The 25,638-nt window shown below is 41.7% G+C and overlaps 1 protein-coding gene across 1 annotated transcript in view; it reads left to right on the top strand.

Annotated features, from left to right (window-relative positions):
* Positions 1-613: 613 nt before the first annotated feature.
* The window catches only part of Dlgap1 (DLG associated protein 1), an 865,098-nt gene continuing 840,073 nt past the window's right edge, over positions 614-25,638 (top strand). The window contains exon 1 of the mRNA XM_052192730.1: positions 614-1,156. The gene's annotated coding sequence lies outside the window, so the exon portion shown is untranslated. The remainder of the gene's footprint in view (positions 1,157-25,638) is intronic.

Genomic DNA, 25,638 nt, shown 5'->3' with positions numbered 1-25,638 from the left:
CTTCCTTCCTTCCTTTCTTCCTTCCTTCATTCCTTCCTTCCTTCCTAGCTTAGTGGTATAGTGTTCAATATTCACTGAATATTCATTGAATATTGCTGAAGCCAGAGAACAGAAAGAATAGGATTCATTTTTCTTTTCTTTCATTAAAATAGTGAATGAATGAAAAACACATTGTTTAATCTAATCCATATAACCAAGAGCTGTTGGTGTAAAGATGAGGAAAACTGAGTAGCCAAGAAGAACGGTTTTGAGTGTTGGTGCAAGCTTTGAAGCCCTCTGTGATGTGTGAGTCCATGTGTCTCTTCCTACGTGGTTACTTCGTCAAGGGCTACTTCTTCTACTGTGGGCTCCAAGGACAGAGAAGAGAGCTTTCCAACAACCATTTGCCCTCACACAGGGTCTGTGGAAAGACCCTGTGCTGAGGTCTGCTTTCTCTACTTAGAATTGCAGAGTAAGGAAGGAGCGCTGGGCAGACAAGAGCGGAAGTTTACTTCCCCCCCAAGACGCAGCGCAAGGGTACGGATAGGTCACGCCCACTAGCGGGTGGCCGCCCCTGGCTCCGGGCTGAGATGCTGGCGTCCGCTCCGGGGTAGGCGCGGACGCACTTGGCAACGGAGGCTGAGCTGGCGCGAGCGCACCCTCCCGGAGCCGGCAGCGCCTCCCCGCGGCCCGGGACTCCCGTGCCTTGGCCGGGACCAAGGCCGGCGGCCACTCCATAGCAGCCGGAGCGGGTGGGAGCGCCTTGCTTCTGGCCGCGGCCGCCGCCCGCCCGCCGGCTCCGGTGGTTGGGCGGAGGAAGCGCGGAACTCCTCCTCCCCGCCGTATTAACATGCACCCAGGGGCGGGTGACCAGCCCAGCCTCGCCGCCCCTGCCCGCCGCGTCCGGGCGCTCAGCCTCCGCGCCAGAGGCGAGCGCTGCGCTCCGGGCACCGCAAACCCGAGGACGCGGCCTCGCAGCCACCTTCGGCCAGCGGGGAGCAGCAGGGTCCGCGGCGCGAGCGGCTGCAGCCACCTTGGCGCCTACTTGGGCGCCTTCCCTTCACCTCGCTGAGAGGCGTCCCGGACTGCCGGGCTACTGCTCTGGTCCTTCCGAGGCTCGTGGGACTGACTGACAGACGGACAGACACAGCCAGCGAGGAACCGACTGCGGGCAGCGGTAAGGCAATGCCGGGCTGCGCGGCAGGGCTAGGGCGTGCGCGACGGCGGCGGTGGTGGCAGTGGCAGCGGTGGCGCGCTGGGTGGCTGCTGCTCACCTCTCGCTGCGAGGTCGCGGCAGCCCTCTCTGGCATCCTAGGGACTGCGGGCCGCCTCTGCTGGCCATGGGCCGGCACTCTCAATTTCATGACTTCTGCCCCGGGAGCACGTCTGGTCCCCGTGGTGACCCCAGGAATCCCGGGATCAGCATACCTTTCCCCAGGCACAGGATCTTCGCCGCTCCCTGGGGTGTTTGAGAAGGGACAGATTTTTAACTGAGACGGGGTCCCTGAAAGGGAGGGGGAGGGGACGAGAACATGGGTCCTATATCTCCATCAGCCTCAGCTAAATTCACAACGGGTTAGGCACCTCGCAGGCAAACGCAGCTGCTCACTGCAGGGGACTTCGCCAGGGCCTCCGGAGTCCTTTGCAAAGCAAGTTGTTGCACTCTTTTTGTGTGACATTTTTTGGCATTGGTTGTGAAGAGCGACCCCTTCCCTGTGTGTGTAAGAAAAAAGCCAGAGAAAAAGAGACACAAAGAAGGTGGCACAGAGAAACACACACAGAGGAGAGAAAGGGTCCTGGGGCGCGGGGGACGGGGGGGGAGGGGGGGGTCTTCAGAGAGTCTCTGAGGCCAACTGCCCGCGAATTTCCTGGTGTGACAGGCGGTGAGAGCCTGTATTCAGAGGACCAGATAAGTGGAGCTGGAGCTCGGACCAATGGGCACTTCTCCCTGCTCCAGGCTGGGCCAGATAACAAATTGCACTTTCATGGAGGGGCGACTGCAGCTGTGAGAGGGACCTTAAGGGCCATGAAGACCCTGCATTCAGCGCCCGCGGAGAGCATGCATTTCTGGTTTTCATGTTGTTCCTGAGGCCGTGGGAAGGGACCCGTGTGCCCGCCCCAGAGGCACTGAGCGCCTGTGCCTGGAGGGCATCATGCTGGCCCAGGTTGCCTGCTCACCCCTTGCCTGGCTTGGAGCGCTGCGGAATTTTTTAAGAAGGGGAGGGCTTGTGGACGGGGAGGGGTTGCAGGTGGCATACCTAGGAGGACCAGATCGCTGTCAGGTGAGAGGTTATATCTCTAAAGGACCCCTGCAAGACTTCATGGAGAAACTGGTTCTGAGCCCCCAGAGGGTACCAGTCATGCCTCCTGGCCTAGCAAATGAAATTCCAACAGAATTACAAGCTGGATAATATAAGTCACAATTAAAGACAGCTTTCTAGCATTTGTGGTCTTCATGAATGACTTCCTAGAAGATGATGGGCCATTTAAATAGGAATAACGATTGACGGCTTAGAGCTTAGAAGTCAGAAAAGAAATTTAAGACCAAAAGCAAACATCTGGCATCCCCCCCCCCCCCCGCTCAGTCCATTTTTTTGTTTTGTTTCTGTTTGTTTTAGATCAGAAAGGAAGTGCTTTTGGACAGTTATTTATATCACAATTTTAGTCTCAGGTAGCAACTTGCTATTGGCTCGGATCGTCTTGTGCAGATAACAATAGTATCTATTCCAACGCAGATGGAAATGACAGGCAGGCAAGGAATGATGCGACTGTTCTAGTTTATACAATACCAGAGGAAAGTGGTCTTCATTTAACTCTGGCTGTTAAAAGGAATTCCAATACAGTCAAAACATATTCAGAATTTAAGTTCTTAACATTTTAAAGCTATGTTTGGGTCCAGAAAATTCAAACGTTGGAAGGAAACGAGGTTGATAGAAATCTGGTGTCCATAGCTCTCTTCTTTATTATTTTTTGGCTTTATTGGTTCAGCTTAAAGTTGCCTGGAACCACTACCTGAAGATATTTATTCCAAGTTGTAGGTCTGAGAGTCTGAGAAAAATTTTTGAACCTAAGTGATTTGCTTAAGAGAAAATGTAAGTAACTTTGCACGAGAAAATGCTTGCAAATGCAGGCTAAGCTTTAAAAATTACTTTTGTGTTTCTCTCTCTGTGATTCTAAGATTTACTGTTAAATAAAATATAGGCAACATAGGGAGGGAGCAGGAGAGGGACATGACCAAAATGTATTGCATATTTGTATGAATTTTCAAAAACTAAATACAGGCAACATAAATCTTGGCAAAATGAATAGACGTTTTGAAAGATCACTAAGTACTTTACTGATAAAACTTTTGCAATTATATTCAAGCCCTTGTGCTTGAAGGGAAGGACAAGGGCACGACCTCTCCCTGTGGGGACTTGGATGTCTGAGCTCCTCTCATTTCTCCCTCCAGATTCATCTTATTCTAGAAGGACCAACTAAAAACATTATGAATCACACGAGCGATCATTCGAAACAATATTAAGCAGAGAAATACCACAAACCCACTCTCTGTGCTTTCTAAATTCTGGTGATTTATGTTTCTCACTGAATCCGGATTTAGGGACAGAAACAGTGAGACTTGAATCTGTTAAGTGCACATGTTTGTTCCAGATAGTCATCAAGACTGATGTTTTAAATAAAATTAACACTGCACAGTCTGATTGTCTGATAAATAACCCAGGAACAGCACAGTAGTGGTGTGACTACAGCTTGATAAAGGTATGCACCAAATTTTTTTTTCAATAAGAAACTCTTGTGGAATCGGGATTCTTTGTTTTCCTTACGATGTATGTATGTATCATTTCCTTGATACTTTGTAGTCAAGGAAGGAAGCAAAATGCTGCTCATTGTTTCTATAATCACCTGAAGCTCAAATTGTGTTTCTTTAGTGACTGCTCGCCCAATTGAGTTAACCTGTCTCAGTGGGCAAAGGATTAATTTTCACTCAAGAGGCTTACAACTGGAAGACTTCCTGCAGATTTCATTTCTTTATAAATTGTACATGTCCTGATTTAAGGAAATGGTGTAGTTGTGAACTCTTTTCTCTTTCATTGATAGGTTGGTTTCCCTTTAAACATCACCATTAAAACCAGAAGTTTAATAGGATCTTTAAAAACTCCATAGTTACATCCCGTAATTATAATTTATTCCTATTATATATTGCTCTGTTGTTAATTTAAACATAGTAGGTTAAGAGCACACACAGCTATTGCAAGGGCTGTAGTTGGTTCCCAGCACCCACATTGGGTCTGTAACTCCAAACCCATGGACTCCAATTCCCTCTTCTTTACTCTCAGGTGCACACACCCACACACATGCCCACAACTATAAATGTAAATCTTTTAAAAATTAGATGGATATGTTAGCAGAAAGGTCTTTTGCTTGTGTTTCAGAAAATTTTTGTGGTGCTGAGAACATTGGGGGTTGAAAGCACCCCAGGTCTTGGGTTACTTCATATTCCCAGGGCTCATATTCTAAGGGCTCTCAGTTCTCTGTTTTCCAAGAAAGGATTCATTATAGTGCCCCTCAAAACATTCTTCATGAATTTAAGTCACGGGAGATTTTGTAGCCTGTTTCTGTTTCATTGCTGGTGAAGGTTATTTCCCCTAGATTTGGTCTCTGTCAGAAGTTTTCAAAGATTTGTTGCTAGGAAGACCTGAAACATTCCTCATAAAAGAAAATTTGCAAGGCGCCTTTTACTGTGCTCTTTAAGCAACCACAGAGGGCAGTGGCAGATTGTCAGATACCAGAACCTTTTCTCCAACCCATATCCATTTCTTACAGTTTATATTTATGGCTTCCTTCTCTGTAACCCTGAGTGTATGAACTCACAGCAAATGGGATGGAGAAAAAGAAAAGGGAGAGGAGAAAGAGGAGGAGGAAGAAAATGGGGGGGGGGGGAGGCGGAGCAGGAAGAAGAGAATGGAGAGGAGGAAGAAAATGGAGAGGAGGAAGAAAATGGGGAGGAGGAGTAAGAGGAGTAAGAGGAGGAGGAGGAGGAAGAGGAGGAGGAAGGAGGAGGAGGAGGAGGAAGAAGGAAGAAGGAAGAAGGAGGAGGAGGAAGAGGAGGAGGAAGAGGAGGAGGAAGAGGAGGAGGAGGAGGAGGAGGAGGAGGAGGAGGAGGAGGAGGAGGAGGAGGAAGGGCAGGTGCAGCAACAACAATGAAGTGGATTGTGTGTGTCAGACAGTTTGAATGGTGAGCGGCCATCCTCTGAGGCTCACTGCTCCTTGCTCTGATTTTGACGTTGGTCTTGCACAGAGGTGCTGACACAATTTATTAACCTTTCAACTAATAAGTGATAGGGGTTGGGTGGATATTTTCACCTTCAGATGACTTCTGATTTCCTTGATTGATATTTATTATTTTCTCACTATTGTAGAAGTTAATAACTACTGGGAAACAAGTGATTTCCAAATTAGGAAAAGTAGTTCCCTCACCCTGATACTTAGTTATGATATAAACCAGGGTGGCTGGGGTTTGTCTGTCTGTGTATTTTAGTATTTTATATTTGGTTGCAAACTAGATAGCAATGCCCTGAATACATTAAAAAAATATAAACTTACCCTCCTCCTTTCTAGAATTTACCAGAAAGGAAATCATTTATTTTCCTATTCACCTATAACTTGCATCTGTTGTCACTGACAATTTGTCTGTCTTCTCTCCGTGTTTCTTGTCACATTAGTAAGCAGCTATAAGAAGTTATGAAGTGTGTCATTTGGTGCTACCCAACCTTGCCAGGCCTTAATATTCAGCAACATGATGAGTTTGTGGAAGCTATGGCTATGCAATTAGAAAGGGAGGGATTGTGCTGTGACTTGCTTATCTTCCTGGCCTTGAATCTGAATCTCAGCACTAAGACTCTTCAGAGACATTTAAAGGGCTCCCTCAGGCGGCTTGTGAGAAGGTCTCTCTGGGCACATTTCCAGCTCTTTCGCCTTACTCTGTGGCATGGTTTTAGCTAATTTGAAAACATCTGCTAGAGTAACTTTCCTGTTAGTTCTACTACTGGCAAGTGTTTTTGAGTATGTGATAGTCAGATTTGCATTAACCCCCTACTCTAACCTCATGATTACTACCCATTCCCTGGGGACTCTTTCTGTCTTGGTTTCAATTTCAGTGAAAAGTCAGTGTGAAGTCTATTTCTGGACTAGAAATTTCCCTGCTATATATCACCCAGATTTCTTTATAAAAACACATGCTGCCTTTTGTGAGGGAGGAAAATGGCATTTTGATCTTGTCTCAGACTCTGAAAACAGCTATACTTTGATAGGATTCATCACACCATGTTCTAGGAAGACAGCGGGGCTCACTCATCTCCTTCATTGCTATTTTCCTTCATACCTGTAGCCAGAATGCAGGGCAACCTTCTCATTGTTCCAAGAAAGGCTGTCCTTTCCTCTTTAACTGTGTAGGGCATCTGGGGAATCAGGAAGCCCTACCTCATTTGGAACTCTACTGTGTGAACTCTTTTGCTCGGGCAATTCAGAGGAGGCTCACTTGATTCTGTATCTCCTGTGAGCTGTAATGAAAAGTCTTTTCCCTCTCTTCCTGAAACACAGTTTCTTAAATTGTTTCTTCTTTCTTATACATCTACTGAAGAGTCATTTAATTAGTGAGGCTCTGTAGCTGGATACAGTGTAACAGTTGTATAGTCTCTTCACCATCCTTTTAAAGTTAATAAGGACTTGTCATCTTGACCACCTTCCCCACAGATCTGTGCTTCCTGTGACCTCAAGAGCTAAGTATAGCATGCAGGGCACCTCGTAAATAGTCAGTGTATACCAGCTGTGTGAACAGTTGAGCAATTGAATAAGTGAGTGAGTGAGTCCAGAGCCCTGTTCCAGCTGTGCAGAGACCATAACTCTGAAGGTAGTGCTTTGTTGTTTTTATATGGCTGACCTTTTAGTATCAGATGCCACATTGTTTAGTCCTAAGTTTAGTTGAATAATACCTTCGAGAGACAAATGATCCCAGAGTAGCCAATATGTCACAGCAATGGCTATATTTTCCAGTGAGAGGCCTGCAGTCTTTTTATGGAAAGAGGTAAGAGGGTAGGTAAAATAATAATTAATAAGGATCCTCTTTCTTCCTCCATATGCACAGCAAATTTATCAGTGACTTACCTAATTTCTTTTTGCCTCACCTTTCAGATCTCCTTTCCTGTCACACACAATGGGGAGGCTAGTACACATGTGCCTCATTTTAATCTGTCACTTTCTGTTTCTGGAGCCCAGAAGCTCCCAGGATAAGAGGAACGGTATCTATAAGGTTGTATATGGAAGGAAACAAAAGTACTTTGGGGACTTTGTCTTCTGTGAATATGATACACACTAGAGATACCTAGGGAATAGTGCATCACACAAGGAAATGCCACATCAGATTGGCCTTTAATCTACCATCATGGCATTTTCTTGATTGTTGATGTGGGAAGGTCCAGCTCGCTTGGGCAGTGCCTTGACAGGTGGTCCTGGGAGTTATGAGAAAGGTAGTTGAATGTGAGTCTAGGAACAAGGTCAAGGTACTGTTCCTGTGTGGTCTCTGTTTCTGTCCAGTCCTCCAGATTCCTCCTTGAGTTCCTGCCCTGACTTTCCTCATGGATGGAGTGTGACATGGAACTCTAAGCCAGATAAACACTTTCTTGGGGAGTTTGCTGTCTGATAGCATTAGTCACAGCAATAGGAAACAAACTACGATAGAGAGTGGATGAACCAAATCACAGTTGTGAGAGACAAACATTCAGCTTTAACTGACTTTCTCAAGGCTGAGTTCTGTGTAAGCACTCAGCACAATCCTTTGCTGTCCTTTGTGAGTCATATTTAAATCTAACATCTCAAACTAAGTGGGAGTGTAGCCCTCTAAGTATTTTTTGATAAACATTTTATTTTTTTTATTATTATCAGACATAAAAGTTTGTTCCTCCCCAGTCTCTGCTTCTGGGATATTTGAAAGCCATGGAGAGATAGACCAGTATTCTGGATATACTGTCCTGCCAACTGCAAGCCATTGTAGATGCCAGGTCCACAGTGCAGCCTTGGTTACCTATGAGGAAAGATGAGGGTCAAGGTGAATATACCTTTGTTTATATGACTGGTCATATCAAAGAGAGTATCTAGATTTCTATGTCAGTGATTTAAAGTAGTTTATCTTGATGATTAGAATTCTCCAGGATCTACACAACAGCTATCAAATATCTGGTATTTCTGTATTGTCTCTAAGAATGAGGAATTTAAAGTATATATGGTATCTCTTGAGCAGTTACTACTATGGAGAATACAGAAGTGCAAGACATATTTCAAATTATTTAGCAGCATAATCAAGATGATAAGAGTAAGCTTATCCTCTTCAGCTCCATAATTAAGAGGAAAATATTGGAAGGATGAAATAAGGGGATTGTGGTGAGTTCAAGGTCAGTTTTGACATCATAATAAGTTTCAGGTTAACCTGGGCTACAGAGTGAAACCCCATGCAAAAGAAACAAAAAGATGTAGGGACGATTAGCAACAACTCATTGGATTATAGAGTAAAACCAAATGACCTATCATAAGGGACCAACAGTCATATTTACTGTTTCTACCACCTATGTATGTGTGGAGCTTATCAAAGAATCATAGCAATATGAGGATGCTTCCTAAAGAAGAATATCTTAAGCAGGTGCCTCATGGACTGGTAGGAATTAAGTCAAAGGAAATAATGACTTGCAGGCCCAGAAAGATTTCTACAGAGATGTGGCAGTATATGCTCCTGGTCTGGGGGAAATGGTCCTTGATCCTTGTACTGATAAATTTGATTTTGTAGGATGGTAACACATCTGATAGACAGCTACCATAGAGGACTTAATGAGTGTACAGAAATGTTTCGACTTGCTAGGAGTCACCCAGGGATTCTAAATAGACAGTTATTGGAAGAGGCACTCACTTGAAAGATGAGGAGACATCTACCAGGACTAGATCAACATCTTAGGCAACTTTCTGAAAGATGGGTGTATGGAGATAAGATGAGCAAAATCTAAATTTTTTCTAGTAATTTTTGACTAATTTTCTCTTATATCTGAGTATTTTCAATACTGTATTACTAAAGTTTTAGTGAAATATTTTTATGTCATCCAAAAAATTTAAATAACATTGTAGCAAATACATCATGCCTACCACCCAGATTGTGAAATAGTCCATTTACATAGGGTTGTGTGTGCTTTTGATATTTTCTAAGCCTTTTATCTCTCTTCGTGTTCTCTGTATGTCATGTTGTGTCCTTACCATTCCCTTGTGTCTTGCAGGCTTTGCTGTGCACAAATATGCATACAACAGCAAACATAGTCTGGATTTCAGGCTCTGTAAATAGTGTCACTTTTCATATGCCTTAGCTTTCTTTTATCATTCACAAATGTGCCACATACAGGTTCAGCTTGTTCGCATTTGCTGACCCACAGTATTCTTTTCTATGGCTACATCATGGCTAACATGGAAGTTTTTTCCTGACTGGTCTTAAAGCTGCTTCCAAATAAGGATGCTGGTCAAATTCTGAAGCTCTTCCTTATGCTAACAAAGGAGAGCTCCTTGGGGCATTTCTTGAGAGAGTAATTGCAAGAGGAAGCATTTTACCTGCACACTTGGCAAATTGTGCCTGATTACCAAAATTGGTAGCATCTATTTATAGTCAACCCACAATTCATAAGAGTCTTCTTGTTCCATATTCTTGCCAACACTTGGTGAAGTATTTTGTACTTTGCTAATCTTGTGAATGGGAGATGGTATCTTGTTGTAGCATTATTTTTCCCCAGAGGCTGCTAAGGACATTGGCCAGTTTTTCCTTCTTATTGATGCTTGGATTTCTAGGGGTTGGGTTTTTTTTTTTTCCCCATATAATGTCTACTCTCTTACTGCTCTTCATGGGAACTCATTGGTTTAGATATTCTGGGTGCCAGATGTTTCTTTCTCAGTAATATGAATTTCAGCAGTCTCTACTCAGTGGCTCAGCTTTATTGTGATGGTGTCTTGTGGTAAAATGTTTATAAGTTTTGCAAGATACAGGCCTGATCACTCCTTGTTATAGGTAGCTTAGGAACCCTTTTCTGAGTCTGAAGGAATAAAGAAGTTACCTTCTCATTTCTCAAAAACGACTAAAGCTCTACTTTCACATTGAGTTCTTTAAGTCAGTAACATCTGTGGTTACTTTTTAACACTTTTAATTACATCTCAAATTTGAGAAGGAAGCTTACTTGCCTTGCTCTTAATTTATTCCTCATTAAGATAGAGATGGATGGATTTTTATGGATTCTGCCGTTGACAAAAATCAAGACTTCATTTTATGCCTGAAATGGACAGAAGCTTCTAAACAGGATTTCTTGTTCTCAAGGTTTCTTTGCTCCTTTTCTTCTTTCCCTCCTTCCCTTCCTTTCTCCCTCCCTCTTTCCTTCCTTTCCTCCCTCCCTCTTTCTCCCCTTTCTCTCCCATTTCCTCTCTCCCTTAGTTTTTCTCTTTCTGCCCCACCCTAAACCTGTGATGTAGAGTTTTCACAATGTAACCCAGACTGGCCTCACAATCCTCCTGCCTGTCTTCCAAATACTGGCATCATAGGCTTACCTCAGCATGTCTTGCAAGATTTATTTTTCTAAAGTCTTCATAAGACTTGCGACTTCCAAACACGTTCCTACTCCTCACTCATCTACCCAAGAACTAATCATGTGCTGTCCCTAGTGTGACTGCAGAGATATTATTGGGACATGAGTCCTAGGGCGTACCTGGCCACCTCTGTTGCTTAGCAGCACTTCTTGATTAGTCCTTTGCCACTGGCCATTCTAGCTTCCTTATTTGTTCCTCAGCTCTTGATGTGTTCATATTCTTCCTATTTGACAGATTATGGCAGGTGATTCTCCCAGACCATGCCATGGGGAATTAGGATTCATATTCTCTGTCTCTGTCTCTGTCTCTGTCTTTCCCTCCCTCCTTCCCCTCTCCCTCCATCTCTTCCTTCCCTCCCTCCCTCTCTTCTTTCTTCATGTGAATTACATGGCACGAGGAAACTTTTATTAAGCTGACTGTTTTAGAGACCAGACAAATATTACCTCTCATATGAAACATTTATGGCCTTTTTAGCTGGAATTCTCGTCTTAATTCCATTTGTATTACATTGTATCATTTATGTTATGACATATATATGTGGACGCGATTAGATATTAAGCTCCCTCAGTGATGAATTAATATATGTAGTTTTGCCTCTCTGGCCTAAGCCCAATATCTAACAGAGTAGATTTAGCGGGTAACAGCTGGTTTCTTGATGATTGGTAGTTATTGAAGATGGCATGGGCTAAAGGGAAACTTGGGCTTTGAGGTTATTGGGATAGGACTGTTACTGGAACATACTCAAATTTGAAATTCTGAGTATATTTGGAATAACTAAGCTATCATTTGGTTGTGATACTGAATATTTCCTATAAATAAGAAAAAGTTAGACATGATTTTCTGAAATGATAAAATTTGAAAAGTTAATTAGAAGTGGGTCAGTACATTCTTGGCACTGGCCACCGTTTCTGTATTTCCCTGTGGAAAAAGCCATGTCACTTCACAAGCGTGATTCACTGTGCTAGTCCCTTTAACTAACTACATGGCTTTCTGCAAGCTAATTTCATTGAGTCCAGTTTCCTCATCTGAAAAATGAGGATCATTAAACTGAGATTTCAATGTATTTGAAAGGATTAAATGAGCCAACCTGTTGAAAGTTCAAAGGTGGACCCATGGTAAGCAATTAAAACATGTTCCAAATAGCGTATTTTATCTACAGGAACTAACTTGCCAGCCATCTATTTTGCATCAAAGCGATAGATTATAAAGAGCTCTAAAATGGCTTGTCTAGTTGTGGAACTCTTTTCTTTCCCTACTGAAAGCTCACCCCAGATCAGATTATTTCATGTTCTTTTATCACCCAGTCACAGCGACAATCCCTTGTTGAACAATTAATAAAAGCTAGTGTTCGTTGAGCACTGTGGTCTTTGTAATTGGTAAGGATGCAACTTCCCTGTGTCAGTTGCAGAGGTATAAGTTCTGAATCCACAGGGCAGCAAGCACCCACAGTCCCACAATCCCTATGGGACACTGTGCCACATGACTCAGGAGATGCCAGTGAAAATCAGATGTAACTTTCTCCCTGAGGAAGATTTAACTTTGTTAGGAGAAGATGTTCTCACAAAACAGTTTGGTGTACCTGGAGCAACACCCAAATGGTAAATTTTAATTACTTTGGTTAGAAGGTGTGTTTCTTAAGGTGAAATGAGATTTGGAGAATGGAAACAGCTGGCAGGAAGGGGATATTGTGTCTTGATTTCTATGGAGCAAATTGTTCCTGTTGACACATAGCTCCTGGATGGCGGAGGGTCCTCCTGCACCCTGATGGCTTTTGCTTGCTCATCCAGACAGGACTGTCTGCCACCCAGAATTCCCCCATGGTCCCATGCTCAGTCACCTCAGTTTCTCAGACATCCTACTCCATGGATTCTTGCTCAGCCATTTTAACTAATACACCACTAAGGAAATGGAAATGACATAAATATCTTTTAGCCAATCAATGATAATGAAAATGTTATACATATATATGTATATACATATATTTATTATATTTCTGTATAATATTATGAAATACTTTTCAATGGTAAAGATAAATGAAATCATGATATTGCAGGTGAATGGACAAAACTGGAAAAGATCATACTTAGTGAGGTGACCTAGACTCAGAAAAATAACAAATGTTGTCTGTCATCTGAGGCTCCAAGCTCCGAGTCTTCAGACATGAGTGCATATCCTGGAGTAGCTGAAGAAATAGAAAACCTATTGTAAAATTTCCATGGAACTACAAAAGCTAAATAGATTTAGATTGAGTAGTTCCTCCCATTTCAGACCATGCTTCCTGATGGAGGTAGCTTCTAATTAAGTGTTCCCTGACTCGTTTTGCCCCATCTTCTATAAACCACGCAAAACGCACCATTGAAAGTCATAAGTTTATGAAAAAAAGTCTATTCTAAACTGAGACCATCATCACTTGTCATAATATCTCCTGTGGAGTGGGATTGCTCTGGCTCTGCCAGTGAGGTCACCGTGTCCAGATCTAGTGCCAGAACTGGTGAAAGCCATGTGCAGTCAGTGCATTGATGTGGCTTCAGTTATCTTTGCCTCCACAGCCCGATGTCTGTAGGATTACTCATGAGCGAGTTCCCAGTAGAGGTGTGGGTAGTATCTCTTTCCTAATTTTTCTTTCCTATTATTTCATGCTCTGAAGATGCTCACTGTGAGATGGACCATTATTGATTCATTCCTCCATCCCTATATTGTTTTTATTCAGCTGACAATAATTATTCAACAAATGTCTGTGCTATTCACTGGTCTGAATTCTTTTAATTTAGCCTTGAATAATAGTAAAATAATAACAAAAGATGTAAATCTGGCCTCTGCTGAGCTGTGGTACTTATACAGGTTGAGAGGAATGCAATGCCTATGTTTTTCTATTTTTATATTATTTTAGATACATGGTCTTATGTAGCCCCAACCTTACTTTAACCAGCTGTACCCCCCCTGCTTTCACCTTCTCAATGCTGAGATTGTATACATGGGCAGTCACAACGTACTTTGTGTTTACATACTTCTTACATCTATGGAGAAGTAATAGTGAAGATGGCAGGGATTAGATTACTTACAACGAATGAGAAAGTGAAGTCTCATTTCTCCGTCTCACTAGGTGTGTCTGAACTTCTACAGGACATGAGAAGCTTCTACAGGAGGTCTAAGGGGTTTTTCTGGATGTCCTGTTTGGTTCCTTTTTCTTGTCACAGTAGTAGACACTCTCAGAGACAGTGTTCACTGTTCTAACTATTCAGTTCTGGTCTCTCCTAGAGTTCCACTGTTCTTGCTCTGCTGTTTGTAAGTTATGGGATTGACTCTTGGTTGTTGCACATGCTAGGCACATTCCTCCCACTGAGCTGCATGTCCTCAACCCTTTGGCAATCTCTCTTGGAAGCTTAGCTTGGACATGAGCTCACCAGGTAGCCTAGATGTGCCTGGAACTCATCTGTTTGCACCTGCCACCAGGGTTTATGGATCACAGGAATTCACGAGATTCATGTAATTTTGGTTTTCGATATCCCAGTACATCCTTAACTGTAGCATCAGGACATTCCCTGCAAAATTTGTATTTGAGTCATAATAATAGACATTGTGTTTTATTGGATCTGTATTGTATACTAAGTCCATTATATCAGTAACTATTTTATATTCACTCTAGCCTTATACAGAAAGTGATATAGTTTGCTAACTAGCTTCTTGGATTTCAGAACTATCACCAATGGAGTTGATAATTGACTGGGGTCTGCATTAGGATCCATGCTCCCCTGGTGCCCTAACCCACTGCCCAGTTTTGAATGACATAAACTAAATAGAGAGTGAAGTCGAGAAGTGGGACTCTAAAAGGCTATCATATTGCGAAATTGATAGCTTTCAGAAATGTGTTTCTAGCTGCCTGAAAGGTATATACTCTTCTGGTTTTAAATTATTTCACTCTGAAGCTTGCATAGCCCAGCAGGTGGTTATTTGGACACTTAATTGAGTTGGTACTTAATTTTTTCCTTAGTTCCCTTCAGCTGTTGCCATATATGTGTACAGGACATAGCAGAAATGAAATTAGTTCTACTAAGATGCTGTTGCTAGTCACTTTGCAGTCTTAGTGATCAAATAACTAACAGAAAACAACCGCAATGAAGAGAGAATTCTTTGGGCTCCTGGTTGAGAGGGTGCTATCTGCCAAGGCAGGGACAGTACATCAGAGTCTGTGGTAGCTGTATCAGTCACATGCAGATGAGATTCCTCCCATCTGAGAACCCCAAGAAGAGTGCTAGGCAGGTCTGCTGGTCTTCCCTTTTCATTCAGTCCGCATGATGGATATATTGGAAATATTCACACTCATGGTGGGCCTTCCTTACTTCATGAAACCTCTCTAGAAATGTCTTCATGGGTATACTCCAAGGTGTATGTGTCCAGTCAGGTTGACAGTGAAGATAAACCAGTACAAATGCCCAATTCCCAAGCTTCTAGTTTAATAGTGAAGCTACCTTCTCTAATGCCAGTTGAAAAAATTAGTCTTAGACTAATTTCATTTCTTAGTCTTGGGTCTTGTCTTAGTTTTTACAGTTGGTCCCTGCTCTAGTGGCTTATTCTGGGACATAGGCTATTTTGATGAAATCAAGAACAAAGTAGGTTGCCTTTGGATTGCCTTCTCTCTGTGTGTATCTTTCCATTTGTTGGAGAGATCCTGCATGACAGGGGTGAATCTCTTTGGAAACTTCTAGGGGTGTAACCATCTGCTAGGTTTGGAGAAAACTAGTGTCTTCTTTCCAGAGAAGGATCTGTCAACTGAAAAGAAGCTTCAGCTCCCTGCTTCCTGTTGGGCAATCTGTTTGAGAGTAAATAAGTGGAGACTTCAAAGACAAAGGGACACAAGCAGAAGCTTAGCCTGCAATACAGACGTAGTTTAAAGAGCACAATTAACTGGCCTGACACAGCCTCTACAAGGATCAGATAAGGACTTGCCTCGCAAGGGAGAGAGAGCAAAGGGTGTCCAGTTGCCCTCCTAACAGATTCCTGAACACTGCCTGCCGCTTATCTCTGGGCTCCTTTGCTGTTCAGCCCGGTGGAATTAAAACATCAATCTCTTTAAATAGACATTGGCAGATCAGTGTCGCTACTCAACTCAAGAGCAAGGTTATTCAAGTTGTCCATAAAATACTAAAGTGGTACTGTGGTTTATGTTAAATGTTAATTTCTTAGAAGAAAAATGAATATGTAAGCATCTCCACACACATAAACATTGTCATGAGACGCTTAGCTCCTGAACATTAACAAAAGCTGCAATAAAGATGGATTCACAAAATGATGGCAGAAGAACAAGTGATCTTTACCATGTCCTTTCTATCCCTGTAGCATCAGAGATGGAAAATCCGTTCTATTTTATTATATATTTATTTATTTTATTTATTTGCATCACAAATGCTGCCACTTTCCATTCCTTCTTGTAGAGGTCTTCTCTCAATCTCCCCTCCCCTTTGCCTATGAGAGGGTCCCCTCCCCCCGCCGGCATTTTCCCACCTTGGCAAGATCAAGTCTTTACAGGATTAGGTGCATTCTCTTGCACTGAGGCCAGACAAGGGATTCATATGTGCATAAGTGTGTGGGAGGTGGGGGAAAGCTAGGTTGCTAGGCCTATCTTGCCTATGCTCTTTGATTGGTGCTCAGTCACTGGGAGCTCCCAGGAGTCCTGGTTAATTCACACTGTTTGTCTTCCTGTGGGGTTGCCCTCCCCCCAATTCATTCAATCCTTCCCCTAACTCTTCCATAGAGATCCCTGACCTCTATCCAATACTATTGGAACCGTGGCTAAATAAAACCCATCAGTTTAAAAAATCAGCATGCTTTCAGGAACAGGTCTCACTGAGTCCAAAAGACTTCATCAGTTACTACTTATGCTTATGTCCATATGCATAACAGTTTTTCTAGCTAGCATCCACAGATGAGAGCCAAGGATTCAGAGTAGTGATTTCCACTGTAGTCTCTTGATCCCCAGCAGCATCACATCCAAGACTGTGTACAGTACAGGTTCTCAGGGTCCATGTCAGAATCTGAGGACAGTTCCAGAGGTCAGTGTTTTCAGAAGTTCTGCAGGTACAAGTTACCTTATACCTCAAGGTCTCAGAACCACTAGCATTTGGGTTCTTATCTCTCAAGAGGCACTTACTTTTGTTTACTTCTGCCCACTGGTGTCATGTTGAGAATGTATACTATTTGAAACATAAAAATCCCTGATTACAGCAAGAGACCCTTACAAGTACCATGATTGTTTTCTGGGTAGATTACTACTGCTTTGGGCTTTTACCAATATTTCTCCCAGTTTCAACTTTTCCTTTTAGTACCAAATCCCTCTTGTATGATTTAAGCATCACCAATTATCATTCTTGCTTCTTATCCTCATATTACCCTTGTTTCTAGAAACAAAACCTGTATAATATATGGCAAGCAGCACATGCACATCTCATTTAAAGCCTGTGCTTCTTTTTAAGCTCTTGGTGCACATGCAGCCTGTCCCACTTGTCATGAACTCACCTGGTTTCCCACACTTGTGACGTGTTGCTACCTTGGCTCTGGGTGCTCTCAGTTTAAAATTCCTGTGTATTGGGAGAGGAAAGTGGGAGGGGGGGAAAGATTCAGAACCTGAGTGGTTTTCATCTCTCCAGCATTACCTTTTTGCAGAATGGTTATATTACTGTGATTAAAGAGATAGGAGTTTTTTTAGAACATCTGGAGCAATTGCACTCAAATGCATGCTAACCTCTTTCTCAATTCGAATTACGGATGCTACTAAATCATGGTAATTTTACATGAATTTTCCATCTCCGTTGGTATGAGGATTGAGATATTGACTGCTTCTGCCTCTTCTATTTCCATTTAACCTCACCTGACTCAATTTACCCCCCTCTTCCACCCTGTAAATTATTTTCATGGATCAAGAAATTGTCTTTCCCAACTCCTATTTCATGGATTCGTTTCATTTCACTGTTCTGTATTAGTCTCGCTACTGAGAATGTCTTGGCTGGCATTCAACATGGCTGTAGTTTCTATTTCCTACCCATTATCTTTGCAGTTGCTCAGGCCAGAAGGGTGAAGAGAAAGCCTATATCTTTACTTCTCCCACACCAACACATCAAGTTTTATTGACTAAATGCCTGGGTTTCTCTCAAGTTAACTTTCTATCTCTTAGAAATTCCTAGCTTACTGGATGCCTTCAATTTCCTTATTGCCCAGCAAACTTGTGAACACCTTAACAGCCAGTGTTCAATTTCATCCTCCTCTGAATTGTATTTTGAAGTTCTCTTCTATAAATCACTTTGAAAAGTTTATTCAGGTTCCCAAATTGAATCATTTGTCGTCTAACTCCCTGTGATCTCTGAGATAAAGCTTGAGGTGTGTAGTGTCTGTGGCACTGGGATTTTTTTTTCTCTAACTTGGTGATTGCAATTTTGCAGCCTTAACTCCTGGCATCACCTCTCAGCATTACAGAGTTTTGTACTTCTGGGCATATTCCTCATTGTTTCCGAGATGGCACTATGTTTTATGAAGTTCCTCTCTGTGTCTCACCACAATTGTGTCCTCTCTTCAGGATGTCCTGGCTTCATTTTCCACATGACAGATCTCCCAATGTGTTTGAGGACAGCTTGAGGCACCCCTAGCTTTCCCTCAGGTTCACATACAGTCGCTTACAGTTCCAGAAGTATTTTTCGTATTCTTGGTATAAAATATTGAAGGCTTTTCTATTTTGTTCTCCCTTCATGACTTCCTTTGAGAAGAAAAAACATTTTTTTTTTTTGGTACCAGTAGATGCGGTATTTTTCCTGCAGAGGAGTTGAAAGTTAGATGCACCAGAGAATGATGTTAGAACAAAAAGGGAGAATGCGGGATCCAAGATGGGTGAACAAGGAGCTCACCGGACGAAACAGGGATGCTGTTACAATTCAAACAGATTTAAGGAGAAAGGAAATTTAGAAATGAAAGCTCAAAAAATAAAGCAAAGCTTAACCATAAAGCAAGAGAACAGAAAATGTAGTGTATTGCGCCGTGGGTGTCAACTCACTACCGTTGGTGATCAGAGATCATAGACAGGTATGTTTTCATACTCACAGATTCTCAAGTTCACACAGAGCATCTTGTTCTTGAGGGAGAGTCATATTTACATTGTAGTCTGATGTTCTACAGAATAAAATGCTATTTCATAGAGGTAAAATGCCTTGGGAACATGGAGCAAGTTTTAATTTATAGGACAATATAAAGGGAGAAGCATTTACTAAGGCTTTTATGTGCCCATTTTATGGAGGCATGTGTACTCTTGGTCACATGTTTAAAGGCCGAGTTGGTGGAAGACCTTGACCAGGTAACTAGGAATCTGTGAAGCTGGCCTATAGGATCTGTGGCTGGATGTGATGGAACTTGAGCATGTGTATTGAAGAATCTGATTTTGTTCATTACACAACAAATCATCATTTAGAACATCATAAAGGGCAAATGGATAGGGGGCTCAGTGTGTAAAGGATCTGGCTGCCATGCTTGACAACCTATGTTTCATCCCCTGAACCCACATGATGGAAGGAAAGATTTAATTCCTACAAGTTGCCCTCTGATCTCTACATGTGCACCAAGCTTGAGTGTATCTCCACAACAATCAACAAATAAATGGAAAATTATAAAAAGTACATGAAATATGCACCTGAAAAACACTGAGATTATATGACAAAACATTCTCCTCAGACACATATACACACATACAAGCATAAAAACATAAGCACATACATACACATATATTCACAAATACTCATGCATACAGCATACATACAGCATATACACAGAGATAATAAGGAGACACATTATTCAATTGTTTACAATGCAGTCTCTTGATTGCTAATGGTCACATCTCACGGGTTTACATGCAGAAAATAGAGCTGCTCATTGAGTGATATCACTTTGCTGAAGCCAGAATGCTGATGATCCAAGAGATAAGCAATGATGATTTTCAAGGTTTATCAATGTGCTTAGATCCTTTGGGCCAAGGAAACATTCATCTAATGGGGAAGAGTTCTGATGTGTAGATTCTTCATTGCCCTTTACCAGAAGAGAATTCCATTCTTAAAACATTATTTGAATAAAGTTTATATAAAAATCATCCCTTCTGAATTAATGTAGACACATAGGCTGCAAATGTCAAAGTCAGAAAAAACAGTACAAAATATGCTAATTCATAATAGCTCTCAACAGATGCAATAAATATTGATTCACAAGCCTAAAGCTTACTGTAGTCTGAGGTCACAATGAGAATGATTCTGCCACGTGTTCAGATTCCCAGCACAGTGACTGGGCCACACTATGGGGAATCAAGGAAATCTTAGTGAGTACTTTCAAGATGCCTTTAAAATAACTCTTATTAATTTGGTTCTTTGACAAGTTGAGACAAATAAACAGTTTATTCTGTGTGTTTTTAGACCAATGAATAAAGTGCTTGTTGTACAAGCTGCGAGACCTAATGTCACAAAGCTGTCCTCTGACTATCCCCCTCCCAATATTTCATACATCATACAGTACTAATAAGTAACATTAGAAGTAAAAACAAGTGTGTTCAACTTACATCCTCTTTAATCTCTCTCCCATTTTATTTGCCACCCCAGAGTTCCTACCCCATGTTAATACAGTTTTTTGAGACTCATTGAGTTTAACCAGGGTTGTCACTGGGACCATGAATCTAGAAATCTTCATCTACATAGGTGAAGACAGCGACTCTCTCCAGCATCCACCCACTGCCCATAGTTCAGCAGGGAGGCGTAGGGCCCCAAGAGCCCTCGCAGCCCATAACTGGCTCTGGACAGACCCAGTCTTATGTTCGTTCCCACTGCTGTGGTGAGCTTATGATTGCACTGGCTGTGCACACATGGCCTTTATGCCATTTCCTAGCCCCCCTCTCTATTCCATAGTTCTTCAATTATTTCCTCTCCTCTCTTCCATGATGTTCCCTGAATCTTGGAAGGAGCACTAAAAAAATGTCCTGTTTATGTCTGAGTATTTAACTGTCATTTATTCTTGGTACAATGAGCAAGGAGTCCCTGAATTTACTATTTATTGTAAAGAGAAGCTTTTCTGATTAAGACTGAGAGTAGCCTTTTGTCTATGACTGGGAACATGAATATTTAGATGACATCATGATGAGATGAATATATTTAAAAAATATTTTGTTATTTTTATTTCCCAGAGAAACACATGTATGGTATGTGGGTGTCTATGAAGTCCAGCATAGGGCAACAGATATCCTGGAACTGGCGGTACAGGGGTTGTGAGCTTCTGAATGTGGATGCTGGGAGCCATCCAGAGATATAGGTTCTCAGCAAGCACACGTGGGATAACACCGAGTTAACACCTTAAGCCACTTACATGATAAATTTTAAAACATATTTTACCATTTCCATATATACTAGTGATAAGGAGGCCACCACCTCAACAAATCCATACATATAACATCCATAGATACAAAATCATGAACTATGAACAATGTCCATGAGTTTCTTCATCCAACCTCAGTCCCCTCTCAACGACATGAAGCTCTCTCCTAAGCTCCATTGTCATCCTCTAAATACTCTGTGTTTTTCTTGATGTTTTCTTTATTTGTAAGTGCCCTGTTGCCTAGGTTTTGGTTAGGCGTTTCTTATATTTGAGCATTAAAATAGCAAGGTTTATTCTGAAACTTACTTTCCCCCATTAATCATATGCTTTGTTTTCAGTGTGCAGTGGGCCACATGTGAATAAATTTCAGTGGTCTACTTATAGCAGCCTAAGATCCACAATGCAGTTCAACCATTCTCTAAATTTTGCATATTTGGCTCTTTTCTTTATTTTTCCCTACTAATAAGCAGAGCGCCATATGCATTCTTCTACATATCTCATGATACATATGCACAGGAGGCTGGACTGTATAGCATGCCAGATTCAGAAGAGAATGCCTAGATATTTGATGTTTATCGTGCCAACTCAACCCCAAAGAGTACTGAATGAGTCCCTGGAGTTCTCAGCTTCTGCCAGCGCTAAGTGTCAACAGCCCTCTTAATTATTGCCACTCTGGTGGGCTGATGTTAGTTTCAAACATTATTTTGTTGTTGTTGTTGTGATTTAGTGACTTAAGATTATTCTGTAAGACATCCAGTTACAATGTTATAGAAGGATACAAAAATCAGCACATTGTATTCACTTTAGGCAAAGTAGTTAAGAAAAACACAACACTTCTACATGCAAAAAGCCCAACATTTTTGTAACTGGCATGGAGTTTTCACACATTCAGAATAATAATTGTTGCTGAATTCAGCAATAGCACCTTCATGCTCATCAATATTTAATTATAATCTTGAATTAATTTAAAAGAAATTCAGTTTCTGCATAGCTATTGATTTTATCCTGCCATTTTAACTCACTTTATAAGAGAATGCAGAAACAGAAATGACCTGTGTGCTGGTATACAAATGGCTCCAGGTGAAATCATAGTGACTTAAATGCATGGCACTAAGAAAGTGAATAGAAATGGCAACACAGCAACTCAGAACTGAAGTGAGAGTTTTACAGTTAGACAATGTTTCAGAGAGCTGGCTGGAAAGCACCCTGGCTCTGTTTGACCAACAGACATTTAATGATGGTAGCGATATACCATGGACATTGTAGTTTATTTGCTGCCTTAGTACATCCCGATAAAACAATGTCACCTTCCCATTTTAATATGGGGTGAAGTTCAAGAACCTGTAGAAGCTGTTCTCACCTTCCACTGGAATGAAGAAAACTACTTTGCTTTGAAAACAGTGCCTGGAGTTGTGAGTTTAGCTAAGTGCTGGGGTTCTTGTCTAGCATGATGAATAGCTGGGACTTGGGCTTTAGCCTCACTAACTAACTAAATAACTAAATAAAATTAAAAAACAAACAACTTGTTTATGAGGATAGGTGAGCAAACATGAACAAGTAGGACATGTTTTGGTGAAAACCCAATGGACCCATAAGCAGAAATTTAAGAACTGTATCTAATGTGGTCACTAATATGATTATATTACATTCAAGTTATATGATAAAGATCATTTTGTCTTATGAACCCGTGTTATACACAGATAAGAATCATTGATATAATGGGGCCATTTCAAGCATTATCATGCCTATAAAGACATCAGGCTGCCAGCAATCCCTTATTAAGTAGGTCAAGTAATGATCAGTTATTAGATGGGGAATAATATTTTGGAACCAGCTGATTTTAAGATGTACTTGGGGTTCAGTTGTTGTCCTCAAACATAACTCAAGCCTGTGTCTTGCTGGAGCATTTCAAAAGAATGAATGGAAATAGCTTCTGTTTTCTCTCTGGAGCCAGCTTGAACACAGACCTACCCTGCCTCCCATTGCCTAGCATTATCCTCTTCTTGGCGGCAAGACTCAATGGCAGAAGCTAGACTTCAAGATGTCAGTGTTGGAAGTAGCCAAGGCAAATTATGAGTGCTCCGCAAAGGCATGTCTCCCAAACCCAGGATTCCCCCTTGGCTCTCTGAAGCCTAACTGAAGATCTGAGGTGATGTGGATTTCTAAACACTGTTGAATTTATGCTGCTGATATTTTAATGTCAAGATCTGAGGTTGGCAATCTTTGTTGTCACAGTGCCTGCCCCTCTGGATCCCATTCTTTATTGCATAATTTTCCTCAGCTCCATGGCCAACCTTCTCCCAAGGTGGAAGTAACCCATCTGCTTGTCGCCTTGTCCCATTTATTCTCCATTTCCTCTGCGTGGGGCTTTGCCCAATGTGATATCACCAGCTCAGAAAGGCAGTCTCTCGGCTCCATTTGGTTCATTAATCTCCGGCTGTGTCTGTGGCTCACCTTGTACTTATGCTTACAAGATGATGAAGCTCTGGAACCTGCTCACTGTGCTTTCCTCTTGTTTCCATACAACACTCGCACTAAACTGCAAAACACGAAGTTTGCTGTGGTGAACAATGCAGTTGCTTCTTATGTGAAACCTCTAGCCCTGCAAAAACCAGACATTTCATAATCTTACCTCAATCTCTGTTTGTTATTCATTACATGTGCTTATCAGTAAACTCAGTCTATTTCCCCTAAGCTGATATTTGTCTCTATCCTGGCCACTGCTCTTTGGTATTCTATAAGATGTTCCATCTCATTTGATTGGTTTTATATGACTCCACATGCATCTGAGGAGCTAAGTCATCAGCAAAAGGAAAAGGATAATTAATTTAATAATGTTTCTCAGTTACTGAATGAAGTCTTGCTTTGTTCCAGGTGATAGTTGGATAGCTGTGTTATGTTTATTACCATTTAATCCCCACAGTCAGCTATGATCAAATGTCCATATCTTTAATTTATGTTATGGATACCAAAATGTAGAGATGTTGAGGATATCTTCTTGAGTGAGTGGAGAGTTGATGTGGACTTGTGGAGTCTGGATTTATTTAGATTCAACATTATTTCTTTTCCTACTGTTTTAGATAGGGCCTCACTCTTTAGCCCAGGATAACCTCAAATCTCATTACTCATCATACCTCAGTCTTCTGTTTGCTGGGATTACCAACATCTCACCACAAATGGTTTGGCCTCAGTATTCTTACTTATAAGCATTTGCTTTTTAAAGTTAGTGCGATGCATATTTTTTCTGTCTTGATATCCTGTTTGAACACAACAGTTCTGCTAAATGATTAAATCTGTTTCTTGGTACAAGGACATGGGTGGAACAAAATAACAAATGAAAACACAGGGGAAAACCCACAGCTGACATTCTAAAAGGGCTTTCTGCATTTTATACACAGAACGGGGATAAAACAGGGCTTATCCATACCTTATCAAAGCAACAGAAGACAGATCTCTGTGGATAGAATGTCTCCCCTTATTGTAAATGCAGATCAAACCCAGATGATTTCCTGCATGCATTGTGAATATAAGAACAGGATTGTGTGAAACAGGACTGTGAGGTGGGATCAGCCCTTCTGGTACATGGTTCTGTGGGTACCAAGTCCCTCGATAGGAGCTCTTCTAGGGAAATTTCCAGCTTTTATCTTTGTAGCTTAGGAAGGTCTTTTTGCCATTGCTTACAACCATGAGGGAATTAGGCCTTATCTGCTTTGTAGGAAAAATGTTTAGTCAATGAGAATCACTAGGCAGGTATCTGTCTGTGGTGCTGAGAATTGGTGTCATGGCAGGAGATGAGAGAAGGCCAATACAATTAGGTGGGACCACAGGAATCCTAATAGGGAACTGGAATAGCTATGAAACCTTTGTATAGTTTTGCCAGATTACCCAGGAGCAAGGAGTAGGGTGAGGCTTTCTGTCCTCTCCTCAGGCTGTCTTGTTCCATGAAGGTCATAGTCATATTTGACCGTGTCTCTTCTGTGCATCAGCCTCTGGCACAATACCTAACATTTAGCAGATGCTCAATAGATGTGTGTGTCGGGGGTATACATGCAAACACGCCTGAGAGAAAGAAGCTCTGGCACACTGTAAATTAACACAGACATTAAAATGTAGAAATCTCTGGCCCAGCAATCCCACTTCTGGGTATCTTCCCAAAGGGAACCCAAGTTACAGGGCAGGGAAATTGATTCGTGCTTGTGCTTATTGTAAAGTTGTTCACAAGATACAGATACGGTGTTATGAAAATATGTACATGCAATTCTGCCTCATCCATAAAATGTATCCATGGCTCCTTCTGACAATTAGATGTATTTGGAGGACATGACATTCTATAAAATAAGCCAGGCACTAAAGGGCAAGTCCTGTGAACCCTTACTCTACTCTGTGAGATCTAAGAACGCAACCTCTCACACAAGTTGAGACTAGAATGGTAGTTTGGGGAGGAAGAGTATGAGATGGGATGACATCAGGAGGTTTGGAGTTGACTAGAAGGTTAAACATGGAGGAGCTGAGTGTTGGTGGTAAAGAGTACACTTGGGAGACTTGGATATCAAGAAGATGTTAATTTCTAAGTAGAAGGAAAAGATGATTTAGAGTATTTTACCACAAGGAAAT

The sequence above is a fragment of the Apodemus sylvaticus genome, chromosome 9 (assembly GCF_947179515.1).
Source record: "Apodemus sylvaticus chromosome 9, mApoSyl1.1, whole genome shotgun sequence".
Taxonomy (NCBI): Eukaryota; Metazoa; Chordata; class Mammalia; order Rodentia; family Muridae; genus Apodemus; species Apodemus sylvaticus.
Note: the sequence above shows the minus strand (reverse complement) of the source record. Positions and strands in the feature narration are given on the sequence as shown.